The sequence below is a fragment of the Capra hircus genome, chromosome 12 (genome assembly GCF_001704415.2).
Source record: "Capra hircus breed San Clemente chromosome 12, ASM170441v1, whole genome shotgun sequence".
NCBI lineage: Eukaryota > Metazoa > Chordata > Mammalia > Artiodactyla > Bovidae > Capra > Capra hircus.
The window spans coordinates 1546607-1558829 of NC_030819.1; positions in this window are offsets into that span (position 1 = coordinate 1546607).

A 12223-nucleotide genomic window follows, 5' to 3' on the forward strand; every position below is an offset into this window, starting at 1 on the left:
GTTGCCCTCGGGGGTCTTGTTAACACTGAATTACATTTAAAGGAGATGAAGGAGGAACCTTTATGACGAATCAACACTCACATTTGTTTGCATATCTGCAAATATTGTCCTTTCCTCTGCACATTATTTATCAACGTATTTTCTCACTCCCAGATTTACCTAAGAACTCAACATCTCATCTCATGAAAGTGTAAGAGAATAGCCTCAAAACCATCATGCCTCTGTTGGTGGGAATGTAAAGTGATATAGCCACTCACTATGGAAGACAGAGGAGAAGGCGATGGCAGCCCACTCCAGGTCACATGTGCCTCAGTGTCCCTTGCAACGCTACAGTAGCTGGGACATGGAAATAACCGAGATGTCCATCATCAGATGGATGGATAAAGAAACCATGGGACATATATACAGTGGGATATTGCTCAGCCACAAAAAGGAGCATATTTGCGTCACTTCTAATGAGGCGGATGAACCTAGAGCCTGTCGTACAGAGTGAAGTGAGTCAGAAAGAGGAAAACAAATGTCATATATTAACGCATACATGTGGAATCTAGAAAGATGGTACTGGCGAACCTGTTTCCAGGACAACCGTGGGGACGCAGACATAGAGAACAAGCTTATGGACATGGGCGGGGTGGGAGGAGGAAGACGAGGTGGCAGGCATGGAGAGAGTAACATGTAACGTAGGCAACCAGCGGGCATTTGCGGTGTGACGCCGGGGACTCAAACCGCAGCTCTGTAGCAACCTGGAGGGGTGGAGTGGGGAGGGAGGCGGGAGAGACATTAAAGAGGGAGGGGACTATGTATTCCTATGGCTGATCTGTGGATGTGTGGCAGGGGCCAACACAATATTGTGAAGAAAATTTCCTTCAGTTAAAAATAAATAAGCTTGGAAAAATGAAACAGTCGTGATGTTTCAAAGAGGAGCTACCATCCCAGGCATGACTCTGATGCATAGCAGACAGAACGGGCATAAACAAACAAATAAATAGCCCTGAAATGATGTCTCTTGCTTAGGTTCATATAACGCAGATTCAAACCCAAGACAATTTAGCTTCAGAGTCCACGCTCGTCATCACTGGGTTAGGCTGCCTTGTTTCCCAGTAGCTTCACATGGTCCCCTAGAAACTTCTCGTTGTGCTAGTCAAATGCAAGAGCGAGTCCAGGGATTAGGTGCTGGAGGTGGTCCAAGGCAAATCAGTTACCTTCCGAACTGGGCAGGAAACACACATCCGGAAGCAACATCAAGAAACAGAAGGGCATTTGTGCTGATAATCTTGGTGCAGGAAGTGATGGTCCAACCTGGTCATCATCTGAGCTCCACGGGGCGGCCGGGCCCTGTGCTGCTGGAGATATGAGTCTGCATTGCAGATGAAGGGCAGGCCAATTATCCCCAGGGATCAGACCGGAGACTCCAGCCGGAGTCGGAACAGAAAATGCCTCGGGGTTTGAAAACTGGAGCCAACGAAGAAGATAAGGTGGAAGGCGGCCAGACAAAAATCAGAAAGGTCCACGGCTGCCTCCCAGGGGGCAGCCTGTGGTCCTCGATGCTGCGGAAACGTGGGGTCCCGAAGGGGAGCGAGACAGTTGCCAGCGGGCGTGTCCGCGGCTAAGTTCTCAAAGCAGGTACGTGTTCCCCCTTGGAGAAGAGAGTTTGGGGTCATCATGAAAATCCTTCTTGTCTAGCCCACCGTGGTTTCCGGCAGTACCCCAGGGGGTGCAGGCAATGGGGATGGGGCTCCATCCAAGTCAGAGGGAAGGTTGGAAGCACCTCCTCCATCCTGCCTTCCTCTTTCTCCTCTTAAGTAAGTGTTAGTCGCTCAGTCCTGTCTGACTCTTTGCAACCCCATGGACTGTAGCCCCACCAGGCTCCTCTGTCCATGGGATCCTCCAGGCAAGAATACTGGAGTGGGTTGCCATACCATTTTCCAGGGGATCTTCCCGACCCAGGGATGGAACCCGGGCCTCCTGCATTGCAGGCGGACTCTTTACCATCTGAGCCACCAGGGAAGCAACTAACTCCATTGGTCATCACGAAATAAGGTCACATTCTGAGGTCCTGGGGCTTATGACGTCAATAGATGAATTACGAGGGCACACAATTCAACCCACAGCGAAACTTAGCGGCCTGAAGTTTGACTGCGCTCACATGTCGTGTAGGTCTGGAGGTCACACAGAGCTTGGTGGGAATGGCTTGTCCCTGCCCCATGACATCTGGGGTCTCGCGTGGGAAGCCTCATGGTGAACCCTGGCTGGAAGCCACAGAGAGGCTTGATGGCTCACACGTCTGGTGCCTGGGCTTCGAGGCCTCCCAGGTGAGGACTGCTGAGCTGAGCGCACCCTGAGGTCTCCCGTGTGCGGGGGCTTCCTTTCCACGTGGCCACCTCTGGGTCGTCAGACTTCACCCACCAGCTCCAGGCTCCCCAGGTCGAGGGCTCCAGTGGGTGAGGCAGAAGGCGTGCCACCTTTCACGGTCCACACTGAAGTCACGGGGCATTTCCCCTCCTCCACACTCCAAGGGCGAAAGCTGATGGAGACTCCCAGATTCAGGGGAGGAGGAATTCAGTTAAAGGTGGTGATGTGAGCACAGTAGCATCACATTGTAGAAAGACACACAGAACAGGAGATGCTGAGGGGACATTTGGGGAGATTGAAACCAGCCCGAGAATTGCCCTCCACACAAGGTTGGGGCTGGTGGGTCGTGAGGTCTTACTGGGCCTGCCTTTGGGGATTTCTTTCTATCTGCCGTCTATCTTTCCTTTTCCCTTCCCTTCTTTTCTTATTTTTTATTTTTGTTAAATAACTCCTTTTGTGTACTTTCTCTTCTTTCTTGATTCAATTTTTCCATAGGGGAAAAAAAATCTATTTGAGAATTCCTCTATGACATACAGCAATACTAATTGACAGCTTCTGTCCTAGAGGACCCAGGATAAATCATATCGGACTCTGGTGAGACTTATAAAACAGTAGGAGAGGGCCACAGCAAAGGGAAAGGCCTGGCCAACACGGGACAATTCAGTGCTTGTGTTGTGAACGAACAACTGACCGCTGCAAGCAGCTTTCTGTTTCAAAGAAGATCACACAAATCCTCATGGAAGAATCAGGATGGAGTGTTTCCATCTCACGGAGAGAAGATACAGGGTGTAATACCTGTCAGGAGAGAAACTGCAGGCAAGCCTTCTCTGTCTTGAGATGGGGGCTAGCGTTCACCAACAATAATTCAAATTCTTCCAGACCTCAGAAAGCCCTGTCTCACCTGCACGGTCCTGACACCACAGGGGTTTCCAGGTACGACGCATCCTCAGTGAAGCCGGGCTACGGGTTGCCCCGGCTGCCCGCAGCAGGCTTGCATCCTGAGTCCTGCTCTCAGCTTGCACAGGCTAAGGGCCGAAGTTCCCATTCGCTGCCGATTGTCCAGGGTAGCGGCTAGGAGCTGGCTTCCGGGACCGCCTGCCCTCTGGTCCCTTGGGAACGCCCTCTTCCCCACATGCCAGACGCTGAGTCGGCCAACAGGAGCGCAGAGCAGAACGGTCTTCTTCTGTGTTCTGGGAGGGATCCCCTAGCCTGCTCCACAGTTCTGACTTCTTTCTTGCAGTATCAGTTCCCACTGGCAGGGGAAGTACACTGACCAGGCACCGTAGTAGCCGTTTATTTGCATGAGTTGTTCTACGACAGGAGGTCCTGGTAAGGAACACGGAGCTAACGAGCCACCAGCAACCGGAAGAGTTCAGGAAAGGTCAAAGAGGGCACAGCATGTCCGACCACCTCCCCAAATCCTTCTCTCTGGCGTCCATCCCGGCTGGACAAGGCATTCACCACCAGGAAGGACTGAGTCAGAGGGACTGGCTGAAGACACCTTGGAAACTAATCCCATCACCATAAACCTGAGCCTGGGAGCCACGCGGCAGAGCAGTCCTCCTGGGTTCCCTTGCCCTCCTGCTCTCCACCTGGGCGCCCTTTCCCAATAAAATCTCTTGCTTTGTTCCCACATGCATCTCCTCAGACAATTCATTTCCGAGTGTTAGACAAGAGCCCAATTTCGGGTCCTGGAAGAGTCCCCCTTCCTGAAACACCACTGTTTACTCTTTCCCATGCCAAATCACTTGCCCTATTGCACTTTTTGAATTATTTTAATTCTTAAAATTTTCTCATCCACACTGCCTTTGTTGCGAGTCTTATGGACTTTCCCTTTGGCTTCTTGGAGGCCTCTGTGGCATCCCAATAAGGTCACTAAACAATCTAGAAAGCATTGTTCTGGGTGTTCAGTTCATTTTCAGAGGTCTGTCCTGAGCCTGACAGGCTAGGCGGTGGCCTCACATCCCTCACCTGCTGGGTCATCCCACACTTTCTGTGTGTGTGTGTGTGTGTGTGTGTGCACTCAGCCTGAAGACTGTTCAGTGAGACTCAACACTGGCCAAACAGCTGGTGGACTGAGTGCCAGCACCCAGCACCCTGATGCCCCGTGGACTGAGAGATGCCCTTTTACTCAAACGATGGGAGCTGGTGGAGGCAGCCTGGAGCTCTCTGTCGAGGTCGGCTGAGCTTCCTTGTGGGGTGGTCTGCAGGGAGCGTCTACTCAGCCCCGCAGGTGGTCCTTGGACACCCTGAGCTGTTCGGGTGCACGTGAGTCTCCCAGGCTTGGCCACCAGGCCTCTCTCCATCCTCCAGGAATACCATCTCATCGGAAATGTGCGGTCCAGACTCCCCCTTGCTCCTGACCTCCATGTTCCGTCGCTGTTCTTGTTTTTATGTGGACACGCCAAGCGTATGAAAAATGGTGATGGTGGTGGGTGTTCTTTTGGTATCAAGGGAGCTGTCCTGGACAGCCAACTGCAAAACAACCCCCATTTATAGCAGAGGCTTGGCTGCCAAGTTTCCTGGTCCCTGAGAGGGGAGTCGGGAGGGGAGGGGGAGAAACATCTCCCTGTGGCTGTCTGCCTGGCAGTGTGCTATCCGGGGCAGGAAAGAGAACGCGTGTAAGGGGCTCATTTGTGTGTCTCACATTAGCGCCCTTTGGGTGAACTCTCCTTTCTGAAATGCGTCTAGTTAAGTGTGGCCATGCTTTGCCGCCTTTCGCTCTGCCCTGGAGGGCTGCTTCAGAGGCTGCTGGCTGGAACTCACGCTTGATAACAGCATCCTAGCAGCCTTTCTGGCCATCTTATTTCTCTGGCATAAACGATTTTTATTAGCTGTACATGTAAACATTACTGGGTGTCAAACAGTTCTCAACCAGCTTTCATTCCATCGAACGGTGGACTCATCAGGGAATCGGTAACTTGCGGTTGGTTCTCAATTATGTGGGTGGACTGGCTGAAGTTAAGGAAGAAAGGAAGAGAGGAAGGGACGGGGGGAGAGAGGAGGGGAGGGGGAGGGGAGGAGGGAGCCAGAGAGGAAGGTCTGAGCTCCTAAATCCAAAATCTGCCAGGTAATTAGAAGCATGCGTGAAACGGATGTTTCGTTTACGGACTACCTGCAGTCCAGGGAGCAAGCGTCCTAATTAAAAGAGAAACTGCAGCTGTCAAATAAGCCGGGTACATGGTGCTCCCTGCGCGCGCACGCTACTATTTTATGGTTAAGGCCATAGCCAGAATACAAGCTCTATCTGGACACTTTTGTTGATATTTTTGTTATAAATTTAGAAGCATAGAACATACTAGGCTTTTTATAAACGTCACAGCTTGTTAAGTCACTGGAAAGCTGGCAAACATCCACAGCTTTTCCGTATCTCAGTAATAATTCCCAGGCTGTTCTTCTGTGTATTCCCTTCTCCTGCCAAATGCCCCCACCAAACAATTCATCTATTTCACGTTAACTTCAGCCGTGCTCCGAGTTACTTCATCCAGAGCCTTAAAGGAATGCAGTTAACCCTGCCAAGCATTTCTGCAAGTTTCTGCCTTCCTTATAGTTTATCTCCTGCCTTCCATAGCCTTTGATTCCAGACATTAACTGGCACAAGTCAGGATGTATTGGAACCGTCACCTACTTACTGCTAATAGATGTTCCCTGAATAGTGTCCCTTAGGGGAGGCGTCCTGACCATGCAGAATTTTCCTCCGATAGGTCACTGAGGAGTCTTCCTGACACTGAAATTTATTTGTCATTTTCCCTTCTGGAAGATTGCTCCCCGGGGTGAATCGTGCCTTTGTACCAATGAATCAACCAGTCTGGATCATCCGTCCGTGTGACTCAGCTACATCTGATTTGTATGAAAGTGGCTCAATTTTGTCACATGCCTGCCATGCCCTCAGATTGCCATCAACATGGAGAATTGCTAGAGATGATGTCTCGGTAGGAAATCCTATGACTTTTCACCAGGAACTCATGGAAAACCACAGTATCTTCTGCCTGCCTAGAAAATAATAATAGTTACCTTTAAACCAGTAAAGCGTCTGTCTACAATGCTGGAGACCCGGGTTCAGTCCCTGGGTTGGGAAGATCCCCTGGAGAAGGAAATGGCAATCCACTCCAGGACTGTTGCCTGGAAAATCCCATGGACAGAGAAGTCTGGTAGGCTACAGTCCATGGGGTCGCAAAGAGTCGGACATGACTGAGCGACTTCACTTTCACTTTCACCTTTAAACTTACAATGTATAAATTTTTGTCAGGAATTCTACTCACAAAGGAATGTGAGCCGATAGCTTTTTATGTCAACCTGAGGATCTCTGAGTGAGTCATGGCCCCAGGAGGGTTCGGGAGACTCAGGTCTAAATACCACCCTAATTAACATTGTTAGACAAAGATTAATATGTTTGCTGTGGATTCACAGGACACCTGAAACACGATTGCTCTTTATGAAGCAAAAGAAAACTACATCCCACTGCATCATGTAGGTGAAATGTTAATTCTGGAGTTTATAAGACCCGATGAAGCTTAGACAAGCTAATAATATTTCACCAAAGAGAAGCTACTACCAGGCTGATGAATACGGCCAATAGGAAAGCATTTTCAATTCTGCATGACACACTCTTGTCCCTTGTACTATAAATAAGAGAGTGGGGGACAGTCACTCACATTGCTGCAGGCTGGCATTGTTTACCATCTGCGGTCACTAAAGCTTATTCTGGATCACAGGTTAATGACCCAACTTTTTTTTTTCTAGAAGGAATGAGCCGTGGGTGAGTGTATGTGTTAACTATGTCAGCAGCTAATTCAGTTCCTCTGTTCACTAGGTCTGGGTCTATTTTGAGCGAATGATATCAATAAAGTTGATAGAAGGACCTCATGGAGTCATCACCCGTGACGCCTGCATGTGAGCGGCCACTTGGGGTTTTCTATACCAAGCAAAGATTTTGTCTTTGGTAATGAGAGATGCATAAAGACGAAAAGCAAGAGAAAGAAACCTAAATACTAGGCACCAATAACCTAGAAAGAGGCAAAGGAAGGCTTATTCTTGCTCAGTTACTAAGTTGTGTCCCACTCTTTGGACCCCCTGGACTGCAGCATGCCAGGCCTCCCTGTTCTTCACATCTCCCAGAATATGCTCAAACTCATGTCCACCAAGTCGGCCATCGAACCATCTCATCCTGTGTCTCCCCCTTCTTCTCCTGCTCTCAATCTTTCCCAGCATCAGGGTCTTTTCCAATGAGTCACTCCTTCCCATCAAGTGGCCAATGTATTGGAGCTTCAGCAGGAAGGGTGGTGAGAGAAAAGCCACAGAGGGGTCTAAATACAGAGAAATCAGGTAATATCATGGAAGGCCACAAAATGCAAGTCTGTTCAGTTCAGTCACTCAGTTGTGTCCGACTCTTTGCGACCCCATGGACTGCAGCACACCAGGCCTTCTTGTCCATCACCAACTCCCAGAGCTTGCTCAAACTCTTGTCCATCGAGTCAGTGATGCCATCCAACCATCTCATCCTCTGTTGTCCCCTTCTTCTCCTGCCTCCAATCTTCCCCAGCATCAGGGTCTTATCCAGTGAGTCAGCTCTTCACATCAGGTGGCCAAAATATTGAAGCTTCAACTTTAGCATCAGCCCTTCTAATAAATATTCAGAATTGATTTCCTTTAGGGTTGATTGGTTTGATCTCCTTGCCGTCCAAGGGACTCTCAAGAGTCTTCTCCAACACCACAGTTTAAAAGGAAAAAACATCAATTCTTCAGCACTCAGCTTTCTTTATAGTCCAACTCTCACACCCATACATGACTACTGGAAAAACCATAGCTTTGACTAGATGGACTTTTGTTGGCAAAGTAATGTCTCTGCTTTTGAATATACTATCTAGGTTGGCCATAGCTTTTCTTCCAAGGAGTAAGCGTCTTTTAATTTCATGGCTACAGTGACCATCCGCAGTGATTTTGGAGCCCAGAAAAATAAAGTCTGACACCGTTTCCACTGTTTTCCCATTTTTTGCCATGAAGAGATGGGATAAGATGTCATGATCTTCAGTTCAGTTCAGTTCAGTTCAGTTCAGTTCAGTCGCTCAGTCGTGTCCGACTCTTTGTGACGCCATGAATCGCAGCACGCCAGGCCCCCCTGTCCATCACCAACTCCGGAGTTCACTCAGACTCACGTCCATCGAGTCACTGATGCCATTCAGCCATCTCATCCTCTGTCGTCCCCTTCTCCTCCTGCCCCCAATCCCTCCCAGCATCAGAGTCTTTTCCAATGAGTCAACTCTTCTCATGAGGTGGCCAAAGTACTGGAGTTTCAGCTTTAGCATCATTCCTTCCAAAGAAATCCCAGGGTTGATCTCCTTCAGAATGGACTGGTTGGATCTCCTTTCAGTCCATGGGACTCTCAAGAGTCTTCTCCAACACCACAGTTCAAAAGCATCAATTCTTCAGCACTCAGCTTTCTTCACAGTCCAACTCTCACATCCATACATGACCACTGGAAAAACCATAGCCTTGACTAGATGGACCTTTGTTGGCAAAGTAATGTCTCTGCTTTTGAATATGCTATCTAGGTTGGTCATAACTTTCCTTCCAAGGAGTAAGCATCTTTTAATTTCATGGCTGCAATCACCATCTGCAGTGATTTTGGAGCCCAAGAAAATAAAGTCAGTCACTGTTTCCACTGTTTTCCCATCTATTTGCCATGAAGTGATGGGACAAGATGTCATGATCTTAGTTTTCTGAATGTTGGGTTTTAGGCCAACGTTTTCACTCTTCTCTTTCACTTTCATTAAGAGGCTCTTTAGCTCCTCTTCACTTTCTGCCATAAGGGTGGTGTCATCTGCATATTTGAGGTTATTGATATTTCTCCTGGCAACCTTGATTCCAGCTTGTGTTTCTTCCAGTCCAGCGTGTCTCATGATGTACTCTGCATACAAGTTAAATAAGCAGGGTGACAATATACAGCCTTGACGTGCTCCTTTTCCTATTTGGAACCAGTCTGTTGTTCCATGTACAGTATTAACTGTTGCTTCTTGACCTGCATACAGATTTCTCAGGAGGTAGGTAAGCTGGTCTGGTATTCTCATCTCTAAGAATTTCCCACAGTTTGTTGTGATACACACATTCAAAGGCTTTGGCACAGTCAATAAAGCAGAAATAGATGTTTTTCTGGAGCTCTCTTGCTTTTTCAATGATCCAACAGATGTTGGCAATTTGATCTCCGGTTCCTCTGCCTTTTCTAAATCTAGCTTGAACATCTGGAAGCTCACGGTTCATGTACTGTTGAAGTCTGGCTTGGAGAATTTTGAGCATTACTTTGCTAGCGTGTGAGATGAGTGCAATTGTGCAGTAGTTTGAGTATTCTTTGGCATTGCCTTTCTTTGGGATTGGAATGAAAACTAACCTTTTCCAGTCCTGTGGCCACTGCTGAGTTTTCCAAATTTGCTGGCATATTGAGTGCAGCACTTTCACAGCATCATCTTTTAGGGCTTAAAGGTCACAAAACATAAGTCAGCTAATATAATTTAATTTTATGTTCTCTTCAAGCCCAACAATGGATAGTCCCTCTGCTTGTAGTCAGAAGAATGTGACAAAGGAGAATTGTCAACGCTGGGATTCCCCGATTGACCCTCTCCCATTCTCATGAATTATTCAGAAACAAGAAAATGTTGAGGATGGTGTAATGGCTGGTGATGTGGTTTCTTGTAAATTTCCCTTCCTTGCAAAGTATTTGCAAGGTGAACTGTAGTTCCTTAGATGGGGGAATCTCTTGAAATCGGGGCCGCCTTGAAACTGAGGTCCACCTTGGACATCAGCTTGATGTTTTGAAGTCTCATAAGCTTTACTGGTATTATTTCACTGTCTAAACTTTTTAGCAGCAGACAAATCCCATTATTTTTCCTGTGAAAAGGGCTACTTCTCGAGAAAAGCACCTGGTCCAGTTTCACTGGAGAGTCCCTTCCAGACTCCAAGGATAGCGTCAGTGCTGTTTAAACCACTGCAGAGCTTTAGAAAGACTTCTTTTTCATAAGTCAGCAAAACTAGAGTATTAGAATGTGATGAAAATACTGCCTGGTACACACACACACACACACATCCCAAACTCAGACTAGTCTAAGAAAGCACATTTATGTGGATGCATTAAAACTCTTACTTAAAACAACAGCAAGTAGAATTAAGGAGCACCAAACATTTGATTCTCCACGAACAAGGATGATAAGCCAGGGATACAAAGAAAGTTTCCAGTGAAAGTATATGTAATATGTACGTGTGGAGGGGATAAAGAGGAGAAGGCAATGGCAACCCACTCCAGTACTCTTGCCTGGAAAATCCCACGGATGGAGGAGCCTGGTAGGCTGCAGGCTGTGGGGTCACTAAGAGTCGGACACGACTGAGCAGCTTCACTTTCACTTTTCACTTTCATGCATTGGAGAAGGAAATGACAACCCACTCCAGTGTTCTTGCCTGGAGAATCCCAGGGACGGGGGAGCCTGGTGGGCTGCCGTCTATGGGGTCGCACAGAGTCGGACACGACTGAAGCGACTCAGCAGCAGCAGCAGCAGCAGCAGAGGGGATAAAGAAGAGTTTATTAATAGGGGAACACTCCCCAAGGCTTTAGCGTTCAATTACTTGGCAAAGACCTTGGAGATTGAAGTAATGTTCCAAGTTTTACTCTTGAAATCTTTCTTTTCAGTATGTTTTTGTATGCTACATTAAAAAAAAAACCACTCAGAAAAAGTAGTTTCTATCCATTCATTTTGTATGAATGTAGAATACTAAGTTTCCACCTCAATATTAAGATGAGAAACACAGTTAAAAGTAGCAGGAGATTGCAGAGACATCTTTCAAAAGAAGATGTATAGATGAGCAGACACATAAGATGCTCAACCCTGCTAGTCACCAGGGAAATGCAAATTAAAACCACCATGAGATGCCAACACACAAACAGTCACAGGCAGCAGAATGTCTGGAGTCCTCGTCTGCTCGCCTCTCCTTAAGATCTATTCCCCCCTTTCCCCAGATAACCAGCAACCTTGTTTCTGCCGCTAGAGATCAGCTCACTTTAACGGAATTTTACGCAAGTGTGCACGATCTAATCTTTTGTGTCTCGGCAAAATGATTCTGAGGTTCATCTGCACTGCTGTGGGCATCACAGTTTAATCCTTTTTATTGGTGAGTGTTATCTCACTGTATGGACAGATCAGAATCTGTTCATCTTGCTGACGGGCATTTGGGATGTTTCCTGTTCTGGTCCAATAAATGAAATTGCTGTGAACATTTGTGTGCGAGTATTTGTGGGGTATATGTTTCTATTTCTGTTGAGCAAACATCTAGGAATGGAATAGCTGGGTTATATGATAGATACCTTTTTTTTTTCTCTTTGCATTTAAAGAAACTGTTAGTTTCATGAAGTGTCGGATTGAAATGCTTTCTGCCCAACAACACTCAACTTCTCTTGAGCTCACTCAGTATGATAAGCCCAGCACCTAGTTTACAATCTTTTGCAGTCAGATGGGGGCCTTTTCAGTATCAGTCAGATCGTGCCACTTCCCTTCTCAGCCACCTGCTGTGGCGGGATGAAGGTGGAGCCACACAGAATCTCAGCCCTAGCTGAGTAAGCCTAGCCCGTGAGACCTGGGTCAGCCAGCCCCTGGACGTCCCATCTCATCTGTGCCGAGATCCGCTTTGCTTCACGCTTGGCTCTTGGAATAAGCCAAGCTTGTCTGGCTTCTGGGAATTTGTCCCTGGTCCTCTCCTTTCCCGGAACACTCTTTATTCAAGCATCTCATGAAGCGACTTCTTTGTTCTTTCTGCCATCTGATCTCTTCAACAGAAACTTCCCTAAACGTCTCATCTCCATGGCGACCCCGTCTCACTCACTCTCCCCTCC